Here is a 14,035-nt window from a genome sequence, read left to right on the forward strand (position 1 = left end):
TTCCCACTGAAAGTCTCCCATGCCACCAGCTGTCTCTCCTTTCCTGCTTTTCTCAGTGGCTTGATCCACTTTGGATGATTGTCTTTCCATGCCCTGGCTACTGGGGAGCACAGTTCTGAACAGAGCAGGCAGACCTATAGTTGGTAAAGAAATGACCCAAGAAGACTTATAAAGAGCAGGTACATCTAATTTTGTTGATTAATTGGCAGAGCACTACTCCACCTCTTTAATGAGGTAGTAAGTAAGGCATTTTGCCTGATGTTTTAAAGTGACATTGGGATGACACAAAAATAGTCCTACAGCAGAACTGCCTAATGTGGGCAAAATCTAGTCATTTGGCTACTACTTTTTTCCTCTCAAAATACTCATTTAGTTCTGCTTTCTTTTGTATGCATTTGCTATGAATACTTTTCTGACTGACTCCAACAGCTTCTTTTCTTAGTGTCCAGCTTCAAACACAAAGAAGATATGTCTGTCTGGATACTAAAAAGAAAAAAAGCAGTTGACACCTTGGTAAAAGATCCACTTTATTAGAAAATACTATGGCCCACACATCTGGCTTTTTCAGTGCAGGAAATCCTCAGCGTGACTTGACAATAATCTTCTGGATAAACACCTAAGCCTGCAGAAATCAGTGCATCTCAGTACTAGACTATGCTGCATTTGAAAACAGAGAGGACCAACCCAAAGTTACAGAACATCTGGCACTTTTTCATAGTAAATAGTCTTCTTGGCTAACTAGTGTAAATGAAAGTCCATAAAATATTTTCCCACTTTGCAGGCAGATATCCTAACCAGATTTCCCAATTCTAATAATATTTAGATTTATTATGCTATTTCTCACTTTTCTATTTCCTCTTTAGTCTGTCACCCAAGGGTATCAATTACTTGTTGCTTTTTAGTATATACTGACTTGATTTGCATACATGTCTCACATGAGATATTTCTTATATTACTGTTTCTCTATGTAAATAATTTTCTCAAATGGCTGCAGTGCTGAGCTAAAATAATACGTATATATTATGCTCCTGATATATTTAGGGCTCTAATCTTGTTTCCTAAAGCTATAGCATGATTCATAGGATAAACCCAAGGGAACAAAACCGTTGGATTCAAGGACACACTTTCAGTACACCCAACTAAATCTACAAGGGCATGAGAAGCAGTACAGAGAGTTCTATGATTTCCAGAAAAAGTGTCCAAAACAAGTTAGAAGTTTCCAAGGCTTTGCACATGCTGATTGTTATCAATCTAAATGGCAGACATGATACTCTTCATTTGTGAACTATTCCCAGACTCCACTAGGCAGAGAGAAGAATGGACTCTGAAGCCTGTCTGTGCCTCATATGAGGAAAACTGAGGCTCAAGCCCTTGTCCAAATGGGTAAATAGTAATACTGCTACTGCTATTAGAGATGGGACACACAGAGATGTACCACAGAATGCCATGTAGTCCTGACTCTGATTCAACTTTTAACTCTGGGTCGGGCAAAGTAAAAATGAACAAAGACTTCTGAATGTGCTCCAGCCCCCTGGCCATTAGGTGTCTGGAGTTATGGGAGGAGGCATTACTTCCCAGAGAGAATATCTAAGAGGAGACTCCAGTTCAAGATCCCAAGATAGTGATCCACTGATGGCAGTGCCTGCCAGAGCAGGGAGCTAAACAGGGAGAGGTACTTATGCTTTCTGCCCACCTTCAGCATCTCATTTCTTTGTAGCTTCAGTGGATTTTCACTCATCTGGACTCTGAAACCTTTTTATGCCTAAGTCTTGTTATTATAGAGCCCAAAGTTCATGATTCCAGCAGGTACTTTGGGATCCTGGAGTTAGGTGGTGCAATGCTGAGTGTTACAGCACCCAAATAACCCTAAAACATCATTTTCAGCAATAGATTTCACAAGGACTGTACAATACCTCAGTAGATGTGGTTCTGTAACTCCTGTGCACAACACATTACACCTACACAAATGAGCTGGGTCAGGGGCTTGGTGACAAAATGGATTGTCAGCAAGGACTATAAAGCTGCATCCCTTGACCTATTATGACAAAACACTATCATAACTACACGTAAGCATTCATTAACATTTTTTAAATTATTATGTAACTACCAGCACACTTGGTTCGCAGCTGACAACAAAAATGAGTTACTTCCTTCTGTTCTCAAAAGAGATGTTTCCAGCCCAGGCAGTGGCACAGGGTATTTCTGTTCCAGAACAAAGTCCTGCCCAATCACACTGGCTTAGACAGGATAAGAGAAGAGGGAAGCAATCCATCTTTGCAGGACTCTGTGTTGCATGAGTTTGCTATTTTCGTCTGGCAGTTTGGTTTATGTGACTGCTGGTCTGTTTGTGTTACTTGTGAAAAATCTCTCTTCCCCTGTTCTCAGCATTACCCCATTAAACAGGTTGGAGAACTTACACCCAAACTTTATTCAAAGTCACGTTGCTCCATGGTGGTATTTCAAAACTGACTTAAAGTGGGGCAAAACCTTGAGTGGACACCTTTAAGCACCAGAAACACAACAATTTATGATCGAATTACCTGATTTAAGTTTCAGTGGTATAGTCCTGAATATAAGTGTGCCCAAAGCAAACAAATTAAGCAACAAAACACAGCAAAAAGTCTGAGCGTTGGTGCAGTTCTTTGGAGAGATGCCAAAACTTAATAGCATGAACAGAATAAATAAACTTTATGGAAAAAAAAATCAATTTTTCAAAGGTAACAGCTGTTCTGCACTGGCTCCTGGTGTGAACAGATTCCTCTGCACACACAAATGAGTAGGCTAATGGGATTCAGTGTACTCAAACACCCAATGCACGCTTTGTCTTTGTCAAAAACTGATGTGAATGGGACTCCAAAAGTTTCTTTCTGAAACAAACAGAACAACTTTACCTATTTTGTGAAGTGTTTCATGCAGATTGCTACATTAAGTCCTTAGAAATCAAAACCTGAGAACGTTTACTCAGAAATGTCCAAAGGGAAAGGAATCTGAAAATATGTCGGAGGCAAACTGGTAACCAGGGAGAAACATTTTTGAATTCTGCCTTTTTGATACATTCCTGAGACTTCCTAAACACCAAAACTGTGCTGTGCTAGAAGTCATGTGACTGCTTTACCTCACACTATGTTTCATCAATTCAAATCAAATTTTCCACAAAGTATATGACACAACCTAGTTATATCAAATATAGAAGAGAAGGTGCATGAAACAAATTGCAAAAAGGATCTTTTATCTTTGTTTCATGAGTTCTCTGAAGAAGCAGAAATCAATGCTTTAGCTGGACAGAAATTAAAGATCATGCTATGCACAAGCACAGGTTACATTTTAAAATTATTAAATTTAAAGTTATTAAAGTTAATACTATCTTTATACATCATGTGGATTATAAGGAAAGTGGTCAGTTTAGTGTGTTGAGTTCTTCTTCCCTACTTCAAAACTGCACTTCGGTTTAGTTTCTTTTCTACAAGTTTATTCACTACTATGACTTTATAAAAGCCCTTTAATGCTTTCTTTTGTTCTTCACCAGTATAGTTTTCATTGAATTTTGCTCATGATGTAAAGTTATAGCACCCAGTAAACACAACCCTTGCTAGCAAATAAAATCATTAATTATTAACAGGAACTCTTAGTTTGAGGACAGATATCTGGACATTATGTTATTGTAACATCTCTTGGGAGTTGGGCAGGTAGAGGGGAAACCAAGCAGCATCCTGCAAAACCTGGGAAAAGAGGCTGTGTAGACTGGGTCAGAATCTTCCTTCATGTATAACAGGGCAGTGACAGCTTCACCTTCCAGGAACTGCTGCATCGACAGCGCTGCTGCAGTGCAGAAGGGAAGTTGGCAAGTCCCTCCTCTCAGCAACACCTCCTTCTAACATTATAGCACTCACATTTCACAGGGTGAATTGCACAGAGATTCACTCCAAGACTTTGCATGGGGTTGTAACCACTGCAGCTGGTCACAGATGTGGCACATGCAGAGAGGTGAGGGGGGAGGGAACGTGGTTTGGTCCCTGTGAGAAAATACCTAAGCTCCAACATCACTCTATTAAGGAATTTTCAATTTCAGCCCCAATAAGACTCAGATAAGCAGCTGTGATTGACAGGAACAGTCTATAATTCAATTGTAGCCAGTTTCAGGATCAGATAATATTCAGTAGCAGAAAGGAAATTGGTGCATTAATGCCCAAAAGCCAAAGAGAAACTCATTTTGAGGAAATCACTCCTGCATTGGTAAAAGGGTACTGAAAGACAACAAAATGAAAACCAACAAAAACGTGTTGTTTATTATGTCTTAGGGTTTGTTTTTTTACTTTTTCTAGTTTTAATTTTGATCTTTAACTGAACAATGCAAAATCATGAGTAGGCACCATTTTAATTTTAAATCTCTTTTTCTATTTAACATTTGGGGGTGGAGAGCATGTGTATAACCACTGTGATAGAAAACTCTTTCACAATATAAATGCAAAATTATCTGTTTATATTTTTATTGTTCTTTCTATACTCTTTGTTCACCTAATACTCAGTAACAAAGTGGAGGCTCTGCTGTGCTTGGCATTGCACAGAAACCTAAGAGAAAATTCCCCCACAGTCTACAGGACAGAAACCTGCAAGACATCAGACAGAGATACAGATAGAGAAAGGTACACAAGGAAATTATCAGAAACTATATTTTTTATATAATATTATAGTATTTTAAGGAACTTTAACTAGTTTAAGTTTTTCTGAAGTATTTTTCTAAGAAAACTTACTGGATGTGTGAGGGACAACACAAAGAACATGCTTCCTGGAAAATTTAATAAATAGGTAACATGAGCTAGGATGCTGACAGAGGTAGAGGAACAATTAGTAATCCTGAGAGAGAGAGATGAATGAAGAGGTGGGGTTTATCCATGAAAATTATGTCAATCAGAAAATCTATGGAAACAGACAAGAAAGAGCCCAAAAGAACAGGAGGGAAAAGAAAGGAAAACATATTATGTACATGAACACCCCTGGGATTTAGCATGACTAATCATCACCAAGCCTGAAATCTGGGGGATAAGTTAACAACCCCTTCGCAGGATCTCACTCTTAATAACAGCATGCAAAATGCTTTGCTGCTCTTTTAAAGCTGTAGTGTTTCATCTTGAAAAGTTAGAAAATATCTCTGCTTTTCTCATTCAGCATGCACTGTGCACTATGATACAAACTAATATTTTTTTCACAAAACCCTTCTTTTTTTTCCCCTCAAAGCTATTTTACTCATTTTTCAGTGATCAGTGCACATGCTGGTCCTTTTTCTATCCACCTTCCCACTGCAGGCTTTGCTCAACCTCCTGACTCTCCATTCAAACATCAGGAGTGAGCATAATGTGACAACTAAGTGGATGAGCCCCCTCTCCCAGCCCCTTTGTCTAGCTTGCCTGACAGACACTTAGGAGCAGAATTCATCCAATTATGCTGTTCCTCATCCCTTATTGCTACCTCCCAGCCCCTCCAAGCTCACACTATTTTTTATAGTGTAAACACAAATGCACATGTACACTAGTTTATCTTGGCAACTAAAAGACAAAGATCATTAGGGCAGGTCCAGAATTGGAGAATGGTTACTGAAAAAAATGTTCAAAACAGAAATGTTTATGAGTTCAAATAATTTAGCTACTTTCCCATTGTTACAGGAGTACCACAAAGTAAAACTTACCAGCACTTGTAATGACTACAACTACAGAGCTCATGTTTCACGGATTTGTAGATATTTAATTTTCTTGAGAGAATACTTCATTTGATCATGAAGTGTTTTATAACACATCCTATTTAGATTACAAGACGCTGTCTAGTCTGAGGGGGGTGCTCTTAGGTAGCACTCCACTACCAATAAGAAAAAATAATATTAGTACTGGTATTGTGTATTTGAATTTTCTGCCCTTTGTCAGGCCATCCCATACTGCTCTCCCACACACACACATCAAGGACCTGTTGCTATGCCTTAACTGAAAGCCAAACTGTGTAGGTAAAGCCCGTGCAATATAGAGTAAACCAGAGTGACTTCATAGAGCAGAGGAACAAATACTGCCTGGGAGTTGGGACCTACCAGCCTCAATTCCTCAAGGAGACTGCAGAGTATTTGCTGTTCATTGCTGATTCTAGGGACAGAAGTTTATGTAGCTCAGCAGGGAATGGCCACAGACTGAATGAGTTCTCATGGTTTCCTCAGTGATGGAACTGAGATGCAGGCAAATAAAACCATCTGACACACAATCTCAAAACGATGCTGGGCCTGTTCAAAGTTCCATCTCATCCTTAAACAAACACAGGAGCCCAATTCACCCATTCAGACAATGTTACTGCAGCCATAAAAGATAATCTGCTGTCATCTTTTCTTTCAGGATAAAAAGCTTTCTACTGCCTCTCTATATAATGTTGTAAGAGTTTTTTTGTCAAAACAGTGAGGTCAAAAGACTGCTCTGCTATTAAACCTTTCTGCATCTTAAATTTCTTCTACTTCATATGTCACAGGCTCCTTTCAGTTTGCTGACCTGGGGAGGTTCACAGGACAATGCCTCAGTGTCCAGAGTGACAGGACAGGAAACAGGCACTTCTCAGGCACCTTTCTCACATTGTCACAGTGTTTTACTGCAAGTCACAATCAACCTGATACTATGAGAGAAACAACCAGAAATAAAAAAATCAAGGAGGGAATGACACAGAGAGGGCATAACATTTTTCTAGTACCTGATATTCACAAACCCGGAGAAGGACAGCCCTGCAGACACCACCAGATTCAAAGCTACCTGTTCCCAAGACTAGGGCCTGAAGCACATCCCATACAGCCTCTCTCCATTCCTAAATGCTCTTTCTGAGATGACCCAAGCTGTCTAAATGGGAAATTAATTTCTTATCTATCTTCTAATGCATACTATTGCCTTTTGTCTCTCTCAAATAATAACGTCCCATGAGGCAACAGACCTTATGTGTGTTACTTAAACCTACATATATGTATTTGATTTGCTACTTCAACCTTGTCTAGCAAAACAGTTATCTTATCAAAGAGAGATACTGGTCTAGTGTGACACAATCAGCTTTTGTTAAAAACACATTGCATTTTATCTGATTTTCCATGTAACTCCATGTCCTTGAATTACCCTTTTCCTTCAAAGGGCATTCAAAGACTTGCTTAGTTCTGAGGTCAGACATCCATAGCCATCCTCAAACCAATTACTTATAAATCTCTGTCCTTGACTTCTGTTTTAGGTCAGACAAAGCTGTATTTTTCTATATAGCTGGACCTTAAATATGATGGTCGAATGTTTTTCAACAGAAAAATCAGCTTTCAACTGAATGAAAATGCCCTTGGAAAGATTCTGACTTTTCACTGAAATGTCAAGCATCTAAACCCAAAAACATTTTCAACTGAGAAATGAAAGATATTTTTGTTACAAATGTTATTTTAGCATCTTGCAGAAATTTAGTTCAGGTCCCTCACTCTGATCAGAGCTTTTCTGGGGGTGGAATAGTCAAGAACTACTAGACAGAATCCAGAATAACACCCACCATCATGCACATATACAGAAAATAATATTTAAAAAGGGGCAGACAGAGAGCTCTTGTCTGCAGTCTAGAGGTGTATATGCCAAAAATAGCAGAGGCAGCTGCTCCAGTGGTGCTCTGGAAGAAAATTATTAGCTAGAGAGTCAAAAAAAATATATTTTTAGTAAAGATGTCAATCTCCCATCTAGATCATGGCAATGCCAATGATCCAAATGGATGAAGGGAAATTGGCCCTCCATGGAACTTTTGTGGACTGCTGAAGTGTAACTAAGGAAAGGCAACTTCATTTAAGTCTTTCATGACACTGATACCCACAAATCAACACACACTAGATATCAGCTACTGCCACACTCTTAAGCCTTCTGGACAAAAAGCTATCAGGTTTCTGGAGTCCATACCTAGTATCTGTTACAGCTCACTAACTCCCCAGAAACTGAGCATCTGTCCCTGGAAGAGAAAGTGCCAGGCAGAGGCATTGGGAACACCCTGCCCTAAACAGCTCCCTCCTTCACTGCTGCTTTCCTAGGTCCAGACACCCCAGCTGACCACACGCACAGGTTTGCTCTAACTCGCTGGGGAGCAGAGGAAGTAGCATCACTGGGCTGGGCAGAAAGGAGGGAAAAGCTATCCTTGCCCAGGAGAATCAGACTGTGCTAAACACCAGGGTGGGAACTGGATAGCACAGAAGTGAATAAAGACATCACAGAGAGAGGATGGCCCCGGCTATCCAGGGCAATCTAGGGCCACCTACAAAACTAGTTACTGTAAATACTGCCACAACCTGGCAACTTCACTGCTGTTCACCAGTGAAACTTTCATCATCATGATGCTCATGAAGATTGAGTCTAACTTCAGCTTTAAGTCAGGTTCTCTGACAGTACTGAAGGTATCTATTGCCTGGGACACCTATTGTGTGCAACACCTGCAGTAAAATAAACATTTGAGCATCTGAAAGCTGTACATCACTAATCATGTTCTGGCTGGGATAGAGCTTTCCCTGTGCACCTTGCTACAGCATCCTAACAACAGTCCTGCAGAGACAGAGAAATCTTTGCTCTGGTGTCAATTTCCATGAGATTTCAATGTGATTTGGATATTTTTCCAGAATAAGAGATAATAGTCCATTACTATAAATTGTATTCTTATGTATTAGAGACAGGATTTAAAAAAAAAATTACTTTAAATCTAAATACTTTGCACAAAGCATTTTTCTCAATATACTAAATGTTAAATGCTTTTTTGTTGACAAACTTCAAGCTATTATAACTGAGTACAAAGCCAATACAGTACTGTAAACTCATCCAAGAACTACAGGTTCACACACAAAGACAATGAAGTACTTACTCCACTAGTGGAGGGCAAAGAGGAGCTTAGATGATGTGCTCCCACAGAATGTTAGCAAGACAAATGAAGCAGAGCTAAGTAACTAGAAAGACAGGGTTTAGCAAATGTAGTCACAGAGACATAACCTGGGACAACCAGGTACAAAAGATTAAATATTTCCTCAGGTACTAAATCAACCAACTTTCCAGAGGGAATTAACTTGAACAAGTACTTCTATGACTTTCCTAGTGCTGAACACCTTTTAAATGTGCTAACTAATTAAATTTATAAAGCCTAAATTTTAGGCTGCACGGGGCCTTTTACATTATCAAGGCTGAACTCCTGGACATCAGGACACTTAAGTCTCACCTTGTATTGATTTCAGAAATTTACGTGTGTTAAAGGGTACCAGATATGAGAAAGGTATCCCTTCCCAATCAGAAAATACCAGCAATGGAGAGTTCATTACTTCCTTTAGGAATATGTTCCACTGATTAGTCACTATTAAAACATCTTGTGTGTTTTAGCACAGATTTAGTGTATTGTCTGCATTAAGTTATCTTTTAAATGAACAGTCCAGCATCACATTGGGTTTTTTTTCATTAAAAGGTACTTAAAGAGTCCATTAAGTCACTACTTCACTTTTTCCTTTAGTTTTAGTATTTTGGGAGAAGAAAGAGGGGGGTCTTTCTTAGATACTTCCCAAATTTTTGATAACCACTTCAAAACATAGACCACCACATCAGACACAGTGTTCCAGCACTGGCCTCAGTAGTGTCTAACACAAAGGTTGGCACACCACTTTTATTCGCTGCTCACTGTTTCCATGTGTTGCTTTCCTTAGAGCTCATGAAAAGTCTCGGAGCTACAAGCACTACAGGGAAGTTTGGCCCTCCCTGCTTGTTTGTTTCCAGGAATCCAGTTACAGGAAACATTTGAATGAACAGCTTACCAGGCATTCAGGGTATATCAACTCATGGCAGTTCTCCACTGGCAATTACTCTTTTAGGTCTATCAACCAGCCAATTCTTAACTAATTTAATGTGTGTCTTATTGATACTGTACAGAGATAATTTCATCATAATGCCATTTCAAATGCCTTAGCAAAGCTTATTAAATGCAGGTCATTTTTATCAGATTTGTAATTTCATCTCAGGATAAAATTAGATTGGTCTGACAAGATCTATTTTCTATAGAAACAGCCTGAGCAGCCTTATATGTAGGTTAAATAGATGTTATTGTCTCTGTGTTACAATTCTCTTCTTCTTTGAAAGACACAAGAAAAAAGTTCCAAGATATAGACCTAGAATGGTCTATATCTCCAAGAGGTTGGAGAAGGTTACTAGTACCAAACACCAGAAAATAAGTCTATCTTTACAATTTATATTATGTAGTTTTAAACTAGTTATTATTCACTAATAAAAAAAGCATAACTTTTGACAATTTACAATATTAAGCCTATTTGATACTTACTACCTGGATTTCACTGTAAATTGGCTGAAGATAAATGTAGCCTACTTTAAAATAATTTCCTGGAAATTTAAATAATGTCTAGTGAAAGGCAATAAAAATTCCCAATTTTGACAAAACCAAGACATTTATTTGAACCTTTGCTCTTCCTTTTCCTTTTTTTATTTTAAGAATTTGACTTGAACTTTCCAGGCAGCTCATTTCCTGAGAAAGCAGTGCAAGCTCTGTATCTTCTAAGGGTGTACCTTGATGCCAGCAATTTCTATACTGCAGTGTTACATAAAATTCATTAAGTACTCAAAAATATGTCTGCTACTGCTAAGATACCCAGTGAGTATCAGTATGTTTTAAGTTTCCATACTTTCTACAGGTTTTCTGGGAGGCTCAGGTTTCTGTTTTGTTGGGGAGGTTTGTTTCATTTGGGGTTTTTCTATTTTTTTAAGGTGTCATCATGGATTTTGATTTAAAAAATTATTAGAGGTTATCCTTCTCCTGCCACATAAAAAGTGACCTTCTATTTGGATAAAAGAACAAGACAAATCTAGATGTAGTGGTCCATACCAGAGTACTGGAAAGCCTTGCTCAGTCAGGTGTCTCTGGCAGTGTTGCACACCTCATGTTGACAGGGGCTTGGAGGACTGTGTGACCTCAGACACTGCCTGACGTGCTAAGGAAGGCCTTGCCTTGGGACTCTTAATGGTGAAGCTCTGCACAAGAGCTTATTACAGTTCAACAGGAACAATTCAGGCCTTAGACCTCACAAAACCGACACCGCCTCAGTATGAAGGACAAATCAAAATAACATGTACTATATTTGGATTTTCACTTCCAAACACCTGCCACGACTTCAGCAGTTCACACACAGTGATTCTTGTCCACTGTCTTAGCTCATATGGAAAGCTGGAGGCATGTCATGCCTGGTGCTGCTCAAAGCTCTTCCATTTGGGGAAACACGGGTCCTGAGAAGATTTCAGTTCTTTGCTTTATGTTCTGTTCACTGCCCTGGAGTGCTGTGGTTGTTACTGAGATAGCTCCAGCCATGCCATTGCAGAAGACCAGTTCTTTACAAGACCATGCTATCCATGCTCCCCTTACTGGCTTAGAAGGCATTTTGATATCTGACACTACTTAGTCAAAGGCATTCCAGGAAACCAAAGCAAGCAAGGCTGCTAAATTATAAATAAAATAAATCCTGAAAGCTGAAACCTCAGAGCAGAAAGGACCATGCTTTGCTTCCCTTCCACAGCAGACTGCAGAGCTATGTAAGTGTGCTAGAGGCAGTTAACTGCACTGCTGAAAAATGGGTCCCCTCTGCACGCAACAAAATTCTGTAAGAATTCTGAGATGTCAAGTGCGTCCAAGTGACCAAATTCCTTCTTATGCTTTCTCACGAGGGAAAATAGATCAATGGGATTAGTTATCTAAATGTTGTCATCCAATTCATCTGTCAACAGCAGCTGCCAAGCAATAATTTGACTATAGTTTTATGTGGGGAAAAAAATAGCTGCGAAAAAAAGGAGGTAAACTGAGCATAAGGTCACACAGAGTTAGGCTTTTGAATAGACGTGTAAACCTATAAGTGTAGGTCTAAATCAATTAAAATGTGAAGGTATTTGGAAGTGAGCCATTATGGTGAAATCTGAGTAGCAAACAGTTTTGAAATCAGATCTGGATTGGGAGTTGAGAGCAGGGATTGTCAGAGACGGGAAAGGAAAAGAAAAGCAGTGATCTCAATAAATGCGCTTCTTAACCAAGTCACATTCATAGAATAACTACACCTGCTCATGCACAGTATTGCTGGCTTTTGTATTATGAGCAGCTCATGACTGAAACCCCAATAAGTGACCTCTCTATCTGCAATAAAACCCAGAATGAGAACGCCTGATGCTCATTCGTGCACCGTGCTTTCCCCACCTCTGTCACTGCCTGTGTTTGTGCCCCTGCCAGCACCAGTACATGTGCACAGTGTATTGCAGTAATAAATAGAAGGAATCATGCCACCATAGAAGTCACTTGTCACACTGCCTTGTTCCCACCCTCCCCACCCACCTGCCCCACGTTTCTCAAACCTTCTCCACCACAGCTCCCTGTCCTCACTCCACATACCATTCTCCGGCATTCCCAGCTCACAGGAAAGCCTCTTGTGCTCAGACAGTTATCCTGCTCCAGGCTGGGACAGTGATAGGAGCACTGAGATGAGCCATCCCAGCTGGAAATCTAGCATTTGCTTTTGCTATTTCTGTTTTATATTTGATAAGCTTCTCTGCTGATCAAAAGGCAGTTTGATCTCTTAATATGTATCTTCTGATCTGTTATTTTAATCTGCCACTGTTCATAAACAAAGTATCCAGTTTACCTATTCAGAATTTTAAGCTCTAATTTGAATTGAGTATTGAATGTTAGGATAAATATCTCATATTTCTTTCTGTGTTCACTAATTTTTATTTATTGGATATGTGCCATAATTCATTATCCTCAATTGTTCTTTGCACTGAATTTGGTTTTCTAACTGGTCTTTATCTGATTTAAAATATCCTTACAACAGCAAAGATCTGGCTTGTCAGAAGGCTGCTTTCTTTGGATTACAACAAAACCTATTCCTGGGCAATGTGTTTTCACTTCTTCAACACTGAGCCCCCTCCACTTCTTAATGTGCTTTCTTCACAAACCTATTAGAGACTTCCAACTTCATCCAGCTAGCTAATTGTGCATATAACATGGATTACACATTGGTAAAAGCTCCTAGAGGATCTGAAGACAATCTCTGGGCCAATCTGCTCACGGGAGTAGAGATTTTCAGAGCCTATATTAAACTGAACAAGCTTCCTATTAACAGGACTCTACAAAGGCTGTCCTGCTCTCAGTGGCACAGCACAGCGAGACTTAAAGATTGCTTATTTTGAGCCAGTCCCAGCACCTCACACTCATTACCAAACCAGCCAGAAGTACAACACGCTACTGAGTAAAATACAATTCTGCAAAAGGGCTAAACCATGTCCTGAATTTGTCACATAGCTTTGGAATCTACTTCCATACCTGAAATGAGCATGGTTTCTCACAGTCACACAATCAAATAAGCAATGATGTATCTCCATGTTCTCCTATTGCTGTCAGTGTGGCCAAGGGCTTCACCCAGCACAGTCATGCTGGGCCAAGAGAACAGCACTCTGCTCTGAACTCTTACCATACCAAACAGGCCTCAAAAAGCTTTTTCAGAATTTTCCTTTTCCTCGGAGCTACTATTCTCTTTCACTTCTGCCATGACACCAGTCTCCTTATTTACTCTTTATCCCATAGTCTTCTGAGAAGACTTCTATTATCTTTATACAGATTTTTTTTTTTCTAAAAGATACAATGAATTATCACTTTTGTTTCTGGTTTTGTTAATATTTTACAAAAACAAGCAAGCATCAGAATAAAAGCCATGCTGCTCCTCCAAGACTTCCCCCATGTTTGTATCTCATCCTTCTACAAAATTGTGCAAGAAATTCCTTACAGAATTTTCTCCTAAGGGATCATATTTCCCTTTCAAGTTGTACCTTTATAACTGTGAAAGCATCCTTTGACTCTTGGCAATGCTGAAGCTGGAGATTTGTCAAAAACAGTCTCCACAGATCTGTGAACTATTTTAACTGTTATTGCGCTGTTATATCTAATGCAATGATGAAATATCTCATATGATTTCCTGAAAAAATGCCAAATAATTATTTTT

General features: G+C 39.3%; 1 protein-coding gene and 1 long non-coding RNA gene across 4 annotated transcripts in view; one reads left to right on the forward strand and one right to left on the reverse strand.

Moving 5' to 3' along the window:
* SLC9A9 (solute carrier family 9 member A9) overlaps window positions 1-14,035 on the forward strand; it is a 181,823-nt gene that overhangs the window by 156,171 nt on the left and 11,617 nt on the right. The gene's annotated exons all lie outside the window — the stretch shown is intronic.
* The window catches only part of LOC135419699 (uncharacterized), a 65,512-nt gene continuing 51,987 nt past the window's right edge, over window positions 511-14,035 (reverse strand). Inside the window, exons 2-4 of one of the 2 annotated variants that reach the window (XR_010433104.1) lie at window positions 1,914-2,035; window positions 1,694-1,819; window positions 511-657 (exon numbers count right to left, since the gene is read on the reverse strand). This is a non-coding gene — a long non-coding RNA (uncharacterized LOC135419699). The remainder of the gene's footprint in view (window positions 658-1,693; window positions 1,820-1,913; window positions 2,036-14,035) is intronic. The other variant, XR_010433105.1, reaches the window with a different exon arrangement.

Source organism: Pseudopipra pipra, chromosome 10, assembly GCF_036250125.1.
Source record: "Pseudopipra pipra isolate bDixPip1 chromosome 10, bDixPip1.hap1, whole genome shotgun sequence".
NCBI classification, from domain to species: domain Eukaryota; kingdom Metazoa; phylum Chordata; class Aves; order Passeriformes; family Pipridae; genus Pseudopipra; species Pseudopipra pipra.